Raw genomic sequence first — 13,883 nt, 5'->3', positions numbered from 1 at the left:
CAAATGGGCTCCTTCATTTCTTGGCATTTGTGTTAGTGTTCTGTGGGGCCCTAACAAAGCAACATGAACTGAGTGGCTCAAACAACAGAAACATGTTGGCGCTCTATTTTGGAGGCTAGAAGTCAGATATCAAGGAGTTGGCAGTTGGCAGCCCTTCTGAGGGCTCAGGGGGTGTTACGTTCCCAGCCCGGTTCTATTTCTGGTGGCCACAGGTGTTCCTTGGCTTGCAGATACCTTCTCCCTGTGCCCTCTGTACGTGTCTGTGTCCAGATTTCCCCTTAGGATAAGGACGCCAGTCATCCTGGACTGGGGCTTCCCTAATAACCTTATCGTGCCCACAGGTCACTTTCACAGGTGCAGCTTTTCGGGGGACACAATCCAACCTGTAACAGTATAGAGGTGCCAGGGCAGCTGGGGTGAAGGGAAGCCGGGGTGCCATGACAAGCCTGTGGAAACCGAGGCCACGAGGGAGGGACGAGAGGTGGTTAGAGAGCGAGAGTCCTCTGAGAGGGAGAGCCCGTGCAACCTGAGAGACGGAGAACTCCGAGTCCCCACAGGTGCCCAGGGCCCCGTTCCCTCAGGCCAGGGTCACCATGGCTCAGGTTGGCTCCCCACAGACCCCTATCTTCCCATGACCCTTACAAAGCCCACCTCTCTCCCCACACCCCCTCACTGTACTGAGGGGCCTTGAAAGAGTCCCCCCCCTTGCAGCCAAGCAGGAATGACAGCTCCAGCTCTCTCGGTCTCCCTCTTCCTTTTCTGACTCCTCCTTAGGCTCCCTGATGACATGTTATTCTCTATTCTCGGCTCACCTATTCCCCTGCTCTTCTCCCTCCTCACCTCTCACACCCTCCCTGGCTGGCTGTCATCTCTTCCCACGAGGGTTCTGTTACCATGATAAGCTGATGACCCTCAGATTGTCTGTGTCCAGCCTGGGCCCCTCCCTGAGGCCCGGCTCCCTGCTGGGCACCTCCGACTGGAGCCCCTCGGGCCCCACATCCTGCCTGAGTGCACCTCCCCTCCACGCCCCAGCCCCACGCCCCAGCCCAGACACCCTCCCTGCCGACAAGCCTCTCTTTTCATTGCTATAGTTACTTTCCTAATTGTGGTAAAATACACATAATCTAAAATTTACCATTTTAACCACTGTCAGGTGCACAGCTCTATGGCATTAAGTACATTCTCTTGTTGTGCAACCACCACCCCATCCATCTCCAGAATTCTTCTGCCTGCCCCAACCGAAACTCTGCACCCCCTGCACACTAGCTCCCGTTCCCCTCCCTCAGCCCTGGCAGCCACCATTGCTTTCTGTCCCTGTGAATTTGCCTCCTCTAGCTGCCTCAAAGGAGTGGAGTCACGCGGTGTTGCCTCTTTGTGCCTGGAACCTCTTTAACATCTTCGCATCTGTCTCTCCTCTCCCTTCTCTTGGCGCTGCCTTTTGTGATCTGTGTTATTAGAGCAGTCTCCCACCTGTCCCCTGCCTCAGTTCTCCCACCTTCCTGTCCTCATTCAACTCAGCTCCAGAGGATCTTTGTGAAAAGCAGTCTTCATGCTGCTCCTGAGCTGAAAATGACTCCCACCACTTCCCATCATGCCAGAGAGAGAGCATGTCCTCAAGGCACCGTCCCCACACCCAGTCCCCAGCCCTCCTTACTAGGACATGGTGCCTCTCCTCCCACAGCCTCTGTGGGCACCCTACAGAGGCAGTGCTGCCCCTGCCTGGCGGGGGAGAGGGGGGCCCCCACACCTCTCTGTACCCCTAGGCTGGGCAGGGTGAGGGCCACGATCACACCAACATCTCCACACCTCAGCACCCAGCCCTGGCCTGGCTCAGAGGGAAGGCGTGGTCACTGCAGGTGGAATGGGGCTGTCAGTCAGGGACGCAGAGTGCTGGGAGCTGGGGGAAGAAAGTCAACCAGCACTCGACTGGGCGGGGCAGGGGTGGGGTGGGGTGTAGAAGCGTTAGTCGATGGAACTTTCGGGGGGCCTTAATGTCCTCAATTTTTAGGATTGAGATCCAGGTCATAAAATGTGATGCAATAATTATGCCAATAACCACTTCTCTGATGTGCAGAGACCTTGGCAGCATATAAAAAAATAACCACTTTTATTCCTGCAGTTTCATGTTCCTGGGCGCATGTTGTCACCTGTGATGGGCTCCAGATAGAAGAGAGGAGAGGAGGAGAAACAGGGAGCGGGAGAGTGCTGAACTGAGAAGACCAAGCTCTCCCAGCCACCAGGGTCTAGGGCCCGCACTGTCTGCCACCGCTAAGGAGCCCCTGCAAGAGACGGCCTCAGCCTCTCCCCCTGCCTTGCTGAAAGAGTCTCCCAGGCAGGACCGGCTACCTAGTGTGCTGGGCCCAGTGCAGCATGAAACAGTGGGGACCTTCGTTCAAATGGCAGGAAAAAAGTGCCATTATAGGTAGCAAAATATAAAGTTTCTCCTTTCTCTCGTGGTCACTTTCTTCATGTCATAGTGATTTTAATCCATTCTGAGCGGTGCTGAATGAGTCCAGAGAAGGCGAACAGGGTGTAATACGAGGAACAGTTGAAGGACCCGGAGGAACAGGATCACAATCTGCAAACCTCTAATGGAATGACCCGGGGAAGAGGAAACAGGAGAGGTCTGTGGCTCCCAGAAGGCAGAAGACATAGATTTACCAAGATTACCAGGATGCAGATTTCTGATCAGTGCAAGGAACTTTCTAAGGATAAAAACTGCCCAACGATGCACTGGACTAAGCCAGGAATAGTGAGCACCGTCGCTGCAGAGAAGCGAAGTCAGAGCAGAGAAGTCAGAGCCCTAGATGATATTTTCCAGAGAGATTTGATGTCTCAATTATTGGTGGCAGTTTGGGAGTGGAGGAGATGAGATTTAAGGCCCTTTGAGGCCTAGTTCTATCATGAAAGACGTGTTTGGAGCCACTGAATGGAGGAGGATGGGGACTTTGAGAGCAGCTATCATTAGAAGTCTTATTTTCTGGCTCGTTTGCCTTTATTTTCCCTGGCTGATTTCATTCTCTTAGTCATATGGGAAAGCACCTTCTATAAAAACATGGACACTAAACATAGCGTTTGACTCCGTCACTTTCTGCAGTTGCTACAAGCCCATCCCAGAACACACTGAGCCTCGGAGGTCTGAACGTCAGTTAAATTTGTCAAGTGGTTTAAATTAGAAAGGCCCATGTGTGTGTGAATGTGTGTGCATGTTTGCATTTTGCATCTCTTGGGGTCATTACAGTGTCTGAGTCACTGCACAGAGCATCGTAAGCAATAGGGTTCAGGAAAAGACTCTGAAATCATCTTCCTGTACCAGCTGGGCTACCCACCTGCCCTCACACCATGCTACACTCCACTCTGCAGCTCCTTCCCCCCACTTCTCTGCCACTTTCCTAGTTCAGGCTACCCTGAGCTCTCCCCAGGCTCTGCCCCTTTCATTTTGTCGTCCTCCACAGCAAATGAAGAGGGTTCTAGGACGCCAGACATCATAATACAAACAGGCAAGGCCACCAGAGTTCTGTGGCATCGTCTTAGGGCATTCCCCATGCCCACAAGTCTGAAATCTACTTGAGAGCCAGCATCTCTGTCTCCCATGGTCCTACACAAAGTCCTGTACCTCTCAGGTGCTGAATATATTAATTTGTGTGTTGAATGAATGAGTGAATGAATGCCTAGCATTATTATTGGCTTTCAAAGCCCTAAGTCAAAAACGCTGGCAGAATAAAAGTTAATTGTAGAAAAGCTTGCAGAGCTCACTCCTTTTCCCATTCTCCACTTTACAAACATGAACTTTATCACCTTGCCTCATAGCAGGTGTTAACGTAGGGCAGACCTTTATGAAGCACATTTTTATCTTTCCTAGAAAACCAATATGAAAATTAGGATGAACAATACCAAAAGATAAACGGCAAATTGGGCAAAAATATATTTGCTGCACATTGAACAAAAGGTTAAGTTGTTTCATAGACAATGAAAAAGAAAAAGAACAGCCCAGTAAAGTGTGGGAATAGGAAAGGAATAGGCAATAAATCCACATAAAAAGAAATACTAATGGCTTATCAACATATTAATAGATAATGAAACTCACTCATTTATAGAAAAGCAAATTGGGAAATGAGATATCAGTTTTCCTCTAATCAGATTGACAAAGGTTAAAAAGTCTAAGAATTCCCGGTGTTCACAAGATGCAGGGAGACCAGGATCCTCACTCGGAACAGAAGTTACCTTGGTAAACCCTCCTTCAGGGCAAGTTAAGCCGTATCTATCAAAATGCACACACCCTTTGACTCAGCAATTCCACTTCTAGGAATTTACTGTTAGTTTACCCATAGAATTGTACAAACACATATGTGTAAATTATTTGGTTATAATCTGTTTCAGCAAAATAAATAAATAAATAAAAACACTGGAAACCACATAAAAGTTCATCAACAGGGCACCGGGTAACTAAATTAGGGTATAGATACACAATGCCACACTGTTAACACCATCCGTGAGGCTACTGTTGCCCAGAATGTCACTGTGCCTTATGACAGCAAGCACTGCTTCGTACTCGCTGCCTGTGAGGCACAGTGCTAACATGGATTATTTCATGCAATATATTAATAAATAACTCTGTGAAGTGAGTACTTTCATTATCCCCATTTCACAGATGAAATAACTGAAGTGCAGAGAAGGGAAGTAATCTATTTTAGTTGTGTAGGGCTTCCATAACAAACAACAAACTGGATGGCCTAAAACAATAGAAATTTGTTCAGACGACCAGAAATCCGAAATCAAGGTGTCGGCATGGTTGGTTCCCTCTGCAGGCTCCGCTCCACGGTTCTCTCCTACATCTGGCCACTGTTAGCAACTCCCCGACAGCCCTTGGTTTATGGCTGTGTTGCTTCCATCTCTGATTCCATCACAAGTGGCCTTCTTTCCTGTGTGCGTCCACTCTTCTTCTTAGAAGGACACCAGTCGTTGGATTTAGGACCCACCCTAATCCAGTGTGACCTCCTTTTAACTTAACTAATTACATCTGTAAAAACCCTATTTCCAAATAAGGGCACATTCTGAAGTTCCAGGTAGACATGACTTTTGCAGGGGCCACTATTTAACCCAGTACATTGACCAAGGTCCCAGACCATTGAACAGTGGTGGAGCCAGGATCGGAATCTAGGCAGGCTGTACTCATCATCACTACTCCGTGCTTTCTTCTCTAGCACAATAGCTCACATTTACATAAAGCTAGCACTGTCCCAGGCACTGTCCTAGCCATTTTACATATAATAACTAATTCAATCCCCGCAACAACCCCACTTTATAGATGGGGAAATTAGGCACAGAAGGATAAAAGTCACCTTAGATTACAGAGCCAGCAACTGGCAGACCTTAGATTTGAACACAGTAAGGTGGTCTCCAGACAGAGTCCATGTTTGTTTTTTTCTTTTGTTTTGTGAATCAGCAAAATAGATTATGATCTATCAGTTGCCATTCAAGGCCTCCCAAAAGGATTTGGCGGGGCCTTCCCTTGAGCCTGCCCTTGGTTGCTCTTGGGCTCCCTGGGATTGTGCAGACTGATTTAGAGTCCACGTTCTTAATCACTACGCTAAACTCCGTTTCATCTAGCATCCTATCCTGACAATATACTGAGAATTAGGGCCAAGAAAATATTTCTCCCTCCTGAAAGACTGGTGTTCTTCCTTTTATTACCAGACATGATGAGTCCTCCCATTCATCTTGTCTCCCTTTTCCCTGAGGCTGCCAGGATTCATCTCAGAGCCAATTTGAGCATCCAAATACAGTTACCATCTTCAGCCAGGACACTGGCATAATTTTCTGTCTTTATTCCCTGTGTTGAGTGTTCTTAACCTGGCTTTTGAATGGGCTTTAGGGGGGATCCACATACCCAGTGAAATGATATACAAACTGTTGCATATATGGATGCATTCATTTTTCTGGAGCAATGGTCCATAGCTCTAATCAGATTCTCCAAGAGTTTCATGATTCTCAATCTTCAAGATTTCTGCCATGTCTTTTTGAAATGTTGTTTTTACCAGTTTAGTTGCCTGCGTAGGTTTATTTTAAGCCATCTCAAAGCTTTTTAATGGTGTAAGTGGAATTATATAAAACTATATAAAAACCTATATAAATTATATAATAATATATATTTATGTAGAAATATATATTTATATAGAAATAAATATACATATTTATTTATATATAATAATATTAATAATAATAATAAACTATATAAATTATATAATACTATATAAAACCCATAAGCAAATGCATGCCATGCTGCGTCTGAACTTTTAAATCTTCCTGGGTTTGCCTGGAGGAAGTCTGTCTTCATGTCTCCCTCTCCCTTACCTCCAAAGTTACACTTTTGAGTAGTTTTGATGTCTGGGGGCCTCAGCTGTCTCAGGTTTCCACCCCAGTACTGGCCAGACACCCATCCTGTGCTCATAGATATCAAACTTGTAAGCAGTGTGCTGACCAGAAGGACCCCTTGATTTTGAGCCAGGGCTCAAATGAATTCATTTGTAGATTTGAAAAAAAAAAAAAACCACTATGTTACTGCAATGGCCAGGAGGAAACTTTGTGATAACTAGCACTCACCTTGATGTTCCAAATGTGGTGGTTTGCAGGTACAGAATCAACACCACCTTATTAGATGTTTATTAGAGATTATTAGGAATTATTAAGCTTATTACCTAATAAACCCATTTGTGCTTATTAAAAACAAGGAGCTTATTAAAAATTCAGAGTCTCAAGCCCCATCCCATACCTACTGAACCAGAATCCGCATTTTTAAAAAGAGTCCAAGTGATTCACACGCACATTAATGTTAGAGAAGCACTGATGTAGAACACAAGGACTTCCGTTTCTCAAGTTTATCAAACCCTGGAGAGCACTTCAGTTGTCTGGAATACACACCCCGGTTGGATGATCTGGAACAATTCCTACTGGGGTTCACTGTCCTATTACAAAAAGGAGGTAACAATACCTGCCGATCCTCCCTCACAACGTAAGTGTGAGTTTCAAATGAGATCATGGATTCATTCCCTAGCTACTCCTTGCGACGGGGCTGAATGTGGCTGGGGAGCGGGTGGGTAGCATGTCAGGGGCAGTGTCTGCCCTCACGGAGCTGATGGTCTGGCAGGGTGGGGACACATGTTGCAAATGCTAGTTGGTGCTGCGTGACTGTCATGGTTATCACAGGGCTTTCATTTGCTTATTCTTTTGCTCATTCATTCACTCATTCAGTGGTCGGCCATTTATTAAAACGTAAATACCTGCACTATGTCAAGCACAGAGCTGTGAGCTGGACACTGGGGAAGCCGAAACCCCACATTCAAGGAGCTTTTAGTCTAGCCAGATATAAAGACACATGAGCCAACGATTCCATTTAGAACACACTGTGGCTGGTGCTCTGAGGTCAGTGCAGGGGGCCATGGGAACACAGGTAAGGCAACGAGGAGCTTTGCTTTAAAAGAGGATGACAAGTTTGCTGGGCTGAGAAAGGCAGAAGGAATGGCAGGGGCAACCGCATGGAAGCATGGAGGCCCGGCACACTTGCTCTGTGACAGAAGGCAAGGAGAATTTGGAGGAGTGCCTAGAGATAATTGTGGAGACGTAGCTTGGGGCCAGATCTTAGAAACTAAGGAATTCTTTCTTTATCTTATAGGAAATAGAATCCCTAAAGGAAGAGAATTGACACCATGACAGCTGCTCTCTAGAAGACCTTTTAACAGCAGCATGGAAGAAGAAATGACTTGAGACAGAGAGACTTTTAAGAGGCTCTGACAATAGCTTGGGAGAGAGATAGCCAAGTCCTCAGTGGGGGTAGTGGATGTAAAAAAAATTAAGGGAGGCGGCATTGACAGGACTCTGTGAACAAATGAATGGGGTGGCGAAGAGAAGGGAGGTGGCAGTCACGGATGCCTACAGCTGAGGAGAGTGGCCCCGCTGGACACAGGAATTTGGGAACTGGGGGTGATTAGAGCCATGGGAGTGAATGAGGTTGTGAGAGGGCATAGAGTGGAAAGAGATTAGGGTTAAGAGTGGCACATTTAAGGGATGGGCAGAAGCAATGAGTCCATGAAGGAAGTTGCGGGAGGCCAGGAGGCAGTTCTGCTTCCCATGGTTCCATTGGGCACGGAGAGCAAATGCCTTGGTGGCCACAGCTCATCACCTACCAGAATCAGCTTTAGGAACCACCCTGGGGTCTGCACCCTTGAAGCCCAGAGTGAGTGGGGGCTGGGTTGGGGGCCCCAAGATGATGACTGAAACAGGGACACAGGGTAGGGCTTGTCTCCCCTCCCTCCCTCTTCCCTCCTCTCACATGGTAATGTCCAGCCTTTTCACAAATCTGTTTTTTCCCCAAGAGAAAACCAAAAGAAGGTAACAGGAGAAACAAAAGAAATGCTTGAGTTTGTTTAGTTTTCCAGATCAGACAAGGACCCAGCACCTTCTAATACAAAAGAAAACCTTCCAGACTGCGTCCTAGGTTGACTCCAATGAGCTCATTCTCTCATTATCATTAAGAGCAAAGACAGTCTGGTCCTAGCATAATTAACCAAAAGATGATTTTACAAAACAAAATAAGAGAGAGGAAATGGCCCCAGAATTGTGCTATTCTGATTCATGTTTTTCCATAGAAACAGGCTTATGGTTTTAAACTGATAATGGCTCCTAGCAGCCCAACAATCGATCCCTCTAGTGTTCTGGCTTTAAGCAAAAAGTGAACTGGCCTCTTTAGAAATGTTGGCAGCCTGGCTGGTCCATTAGTAAGACTGAAAAATCAAAACATTGACTGGAAAAGGCCATTATGACTGGGCTCAGCAGGAGTCATCGATAGATGACGTCATTTCAGAAATAAGCAAGCCAAGGTCACAAGGCCCATGGGCAGGGTCAAAACACCCTTCATGGCCAGTCACCATCCTTTTTTGCAAATACTGAAGTCTGCAGGTGACACAGGGTCTGAGCCAGGACCCACTTCATTGGCTTTCTTTTGCTCAGTGTGGTTTCAGGCGAGACTTTGATGTTCAGCAGGTCATTATTTTAAGCCCTCAGGGCTAGCCATGGGCACATCCTTAGATTCTCTTTTAACCCTTCCCCCACCCCCTCCTTCTCCTCTTATCACACTATCCCAGGAGCACCTGTCCTGTCCCCAGCTCCTACTACCCTCTCTCTCCCTTCCTTTCTCATCCAAGCTTTAGAAGGAGTTGTAGGCTCTCTCTCCTCTTGTTCAGCTCCCATGAGCTCCTACCTCTGTCCCTCACTAACACTAATAATATTACTGCAAGGTACAGGCTCTTGGCAGGGTGGTGGGGGCTGTGGGGGTACGACGTTCCTTCCATCGTCTCACCTGTTCCCATGGCAGCCCATATGAAATGGGTACTATTGTCTCCATCAATAGTAAGGGAGGAAACTCCATCGAGGGAGGAAACTGGGGCACAGCCAGGCCAGATCACTGGCATATCCCATTTTTGAACCCTCTGCAAAGTCACCCATGGCCCATGCCAATTTTAATGGTCCCTTCCTAGTCCTCACCTGTCTCTGTCTCTCAGCAGCAACTTGGGAGAGCTGCCCACCTCTCTCCTCCCTTGGCTCTTGGGAAGCCACTTCCTCCCACTCCTTCCCCAATTCCTTTCCACAGGGTGGGTCTTGCTAGAAAGTCCTCCAAGAGAAACTCCAAGCCATCTTGATTCCAGGTCCACTAGAGACCCTCTTGTCCAGCCCCTCATTGCTCAAGGTCACCCTGAGTGGTGGCAGAGCTGGGGCTGGAGACAGGTGTCCTAACCTCCAGGCCAGTCCACCTCCCACTGCTCAGAGCTGCCACTACCTCTGTGTTTTCTGTTCTTGCGGAGCTACAGCCCTACCCGGGAGGAGGGAGAAGGTGTGAGACCCTGATAAGGTGGGGAGGATGCTATTTTTAGAGTACACTGGTTTTCCACTTAGGCTGGGAGGAGCTCAAGGGCCAATGACTTTCTAAAACGTTGATCTGTAAGACTAGTTCGTTAAAGATAATACACCAGAGTGACAGTGTTTTGTTTTCACTCTCTGTGTGGCTCAAGTTGATAGGAACTTTTACCATTTGGCTCCATTTCTCCTTCTTTTATCTGTAAGGCTTTGAGATGGCTTTATTAGAGAGAACATAATAATAAAAAGTAAAGTAGAAACAAAAATGGAACTTCAGGATGAGGGCGCTGTTGTCCGGGCACGGGAAAGTCCTGGGCAGCGGCAGACGGAAAGACGAAGACGGGGGCACAGACGGGGTGCCCAGAGCTCCAAGACCTGCCTGAGCAGCGGGGAAGGGTCGGAGAAGAGAAGGGAAAGGCTGGCGGAGAGTGCAGACCTCCCGGCTTGTCCAGCAGTGTGTGACCTTGAGCAGGGGGCTCCACAGCCCTTCATGGAGGACAAAATGGCAGTCACCTCTGGGATGAAAGACGGGCCCTTCGGGGTCCCGCTGAGGGCTCAGAACCTGGGTTCAGGGTCTGGTTCTACGATTTGGACACGGAAGAGCTTAAGCCAGGTCATCTCCAAGAGTCTCAGAGGGCGAAGGGCGAGCGCCGCATACAGGGTCGTTTTAGTAGCTGTGGGTGAGGTGTGCGGTGGGGGCAGCGCTGAGCGGCTTGGAGGGGACGTCGAGCCAAAGTGTGGGCGGGGAAACTGTGGCCTAGGAGCGCCTGGACTGGAACCCCCAGCCCTGCACATTTCATTGGTTTTAAAGCTGTCTGGGTCACATGCTGCTTTGCCAAGGCAATGCCGTCTACGCAGCAGAGAAGTGCCCATAAGCACTCCACGGGTGCACTTCCTGGGGGTGCACGGCCCAGGCTACTCCGAGGTCCCTAGTGGGTCCTGAGAAACGTCTCGAGTCCAGGGGCAGCCAGTCTCCGATTTCCGCGGCCCCTCTGGATGTGCGCGCCTGTGCCCCAGGCGTCCCTGGCCTCGAGCCTGTGAACAGGTGGGGGGCGCGCCCCGCTGCTCTCATGGCTCGAGCTCCTACCTCCATCGCGGGAACCAGACCTCCCGCCTTCCAACAGGGAACCTGAGGTCCAGAGAAGGGAGGGAGCTTGCCAAGGCCATCCCCTGACCTGGCGACAACCAGGGGACTCCTGCCTCCAGGCTCCTTGTAGCTCTATCTGGCCGCATAACGCGTGTCGTGGCGCTTTAAACCTTGTCGCCTGCAGTTTGGGAAACTTTTCCTGCCCCAACCCAGCGAAGCGCGAACGCTGCTCCACATCCACCGGAGCCCTTCCGCCCCCACTCCCACCCCCAGACTCTTACAGGCGGAGCAGAGGCTGCGCCCCGGCCCGGCCCGCGCGGGCACCTGCACCCAGCGGAGCGCCCCGCGGGCGTGGAGCCGGGCGGCGCCCGAGTCCGGCGGGGGCGCCCGCTCTGCCAGGACCCCGGCCCTCGGCGCGTCCCCTCCAGAGCCCGGCTCCTTCGAGCGTTTACAGACCTGGCGCGAAGGTCCAGAGCAGAGGGCGCCCGGGCTAGGACCGCGCGCGCGGGGCGGCGGGGATGAGAGCGCCGGGCTCTGGACCCCGAGACCCGGGCTCCCCAGCCCCGGAGGCAACCCGAGGCGGCAGCTATTTATAGAGGGAGCCACGCTCAGTCCCTGTTGGCGGCGGCGGCGACAGCTGAATATTTTGCCCAGATATGGCTGAGGCCCCGGCGCGGGGGCAGGGAGCCCCGCGAGCGCGAGGGGGACCCCAGGCGGGATGGGGGGCTTACCGGCACGCAGAGCGGCGGGGCGGCGCGGGCGCGGGCGGCGGGGCGAGCGCGGGCGGCGGCCGCGGTGCTCGGGCGGCGGAGGGCGGACGAGCGAAGCGCGGGGCTGGACAAGCTCCCGGACGGCCGCGGGCGGGCGGGCGCTGTGGGCTCCGGGGGTGGGAGCCAGGGGCGGGCCCGGCTTCGTGCTGTCACCGCGCCCCGCCCCGCCCCCGCCTTCCCCTCCCTCCCTCCCCCTCCGCTCGGGGGCGCCGGGGCGCAGCGCACCGACCCGGGCCGGGAGCGACACCTGCGGAGGGGAGCACGGGGAGTCTGGCTCCGCAGCCAAGTGAGCGCGGGGCGCCCTCCGTCCGGGTCTCGGTTTTCCCACTGGTTCCAGGGAGAGTGTATGCGACGGTAGAGTTATCTGGGGAAGGTGGGCAGGCTTGCATTCCTGAGGGGTCTAGAATTTAAGCCTCTGAGAATCAGAAGTACTCAAAAGTGGTGAAACGAAGCCAGCTGAGCAGCTCCTGCACCTTTACCTCCTTCCACTGAAGCAAAGATCTGTCTCAGCCTCCCACAGCCGGCTAGGTCTGCAGCTTTAATAACAATCGTTTTGTCAACACGTTGTTCCAACAGAGTCAAAGGCATTCTCACTAAAAGAGAGTAGAGTGTCTAATATAACGACTTAAAATAACAACAAAAAGTTTCACCTTCTTAAAAGGCTGTGTTTTCCCAGAACCAACCACTTAAACCCAAATGGTTTAAAGGAATTTATATCGACATAGGGAAATGTCTCATTTTAGATTATCATGGGGAGGTTTTTGGTGGGGTAAACTCTAATAAAATCAATTCTTTATTCCTGGTGTATAGATTACTAATGAGAAACACTCATTTAAAAAATCTTGTTTTTCAAGAAAATGTATTGCTATAAAACCCTCACAACTGTAAGAGAATGCGCTTTTCAAGGGGTATGTGCCATATATTTCAAAATAAGCAATGGTTTAATATTTCAAATTATTTTAAAACATTTTTGTTGTGAATCCAACCTATAAGAACATACAACGTACATTGTATGTCATATGTACATACAACATAAACATGCAGCTTCACAACTTTTTATAGTGTGAATACCTGTGCCACCACCACTCAGTCAGGAAACACTGACAGCTGCCCAGAAACCCACCTGCCCCTCCTGGGTCACAACTCCCTCCCAAAGATGTTCACTTTCTTGTCCTTTATGGTAATCACATCCTTACTTTCTTCAACCCTCTGTAGTTTGTCTTCATTTTCTCAATTCTGTGTTTTGAGATTAATCTGTGGTGTTTCATGCAGCCCTAGTTCTCTCTCATTGCTATAGAGTTTTCCATTCTATGACTATACCACAGTCTTTAAAAAATCAATTTTACTAAATGGACGTTTAGATTGTTTCAGCTATCATAAACATGCTGCTGCAAACATTCTATGCCAGAATCCTCCGGTCCAAGTGCACACACCGCTATGGGAAGTGCTGGGTCATAGTACCATTTTACATAGCAGTTTCACATTTTCAATGACACTTGGATTTAACAAAAATTGAAACATTGGAACCCTTGTGGTATGTAATTTTTTTTATCTCATTGAGGTTTGAACTCCCAAATTCCTTATGTGCTCATGGGTTGAGCTCCTTTTCATGTTGATTGGCCAGTTGGATATCTTCTTTTCTGGAGTGATTGTTCAAATTTATTGTCCATTTGTCTTCTGGAGAGTCTTCTGTTTATTGAATATATTCAATAGTCTGTGTGTGTGCATTCCTCAACTATATTATTTTGTGCTTTGCCTTTTTACCTTATTAATGTCTTTTGATGAACAGGTGTTTTAAGTTTTCACTGTCTATTAATCTTTTCCTTTATTGGTGGCACTTTCTGTGTCCTATTTAAGAACTCTTTCCTGTTCCTGAGTCATAAAGGTATCTTCCTATGTTACCTTCCTACCTTAGCCTTTCATGTGTAGGTTTTCAATCCACCTGGAAGAGACTTTGGAATATGGTACAAAGTTGGGGTCATGTTTCATTTGTTTGTCACGCTGTCCCAACACTATTATTAATTTTTCTGTTACATCAACAAACACAATACATTGTTTTATTTTAAAAAGTAATAGAAACATTTCTAAAGTCAGTGAAATAGAAACCACCTCTCCCT

At 49.0% G+C, this 13,883-nt stretch overlaps 1 protein-coding gene across 1 annotated transcript in view; it reads right to left on the bottom strand.

The window, feature by feature from the left end:
- TMOD1 (tropomodulin 1) overlaps positions 1-11,841 on the bottom strand; it is a 78,086-nt gene extending 66,245 nt beyond the window's left edge. Inside the window, exon 1 of the mRNA XM_012769050.2 lies at positions 11,728-11,841. The gene's annotated coding sequence lies outside the window, so the exon portion shown is untranslated. The remainder of the gene's footprint in view (positions 1-11,727) is intronic.
- Between the last annotated feature and the right edge of the window lie 2,042 nt (positions 11,842-13,883).

Source organism: Microcebus murinus, chromosome 12 (assembly GCF_040939455.1).
Source record: "Microcebus murinus isolate Inina chromosome 12, M.murinus_Inina_mat1.0, whole genome shotgun sequence".
Classification (NCBI taxonomy): domain Eukaryota; kingdom Metazoa; phylum Chordata; class Mammalia; order Primates; family Cheirogaleidae; genus Microcebus; species Microcebus murinus.
Note: the sequence above shows the minus strand (reverse complement) of the source record. Positions and strands in the feature narration are given on the sequence as shown.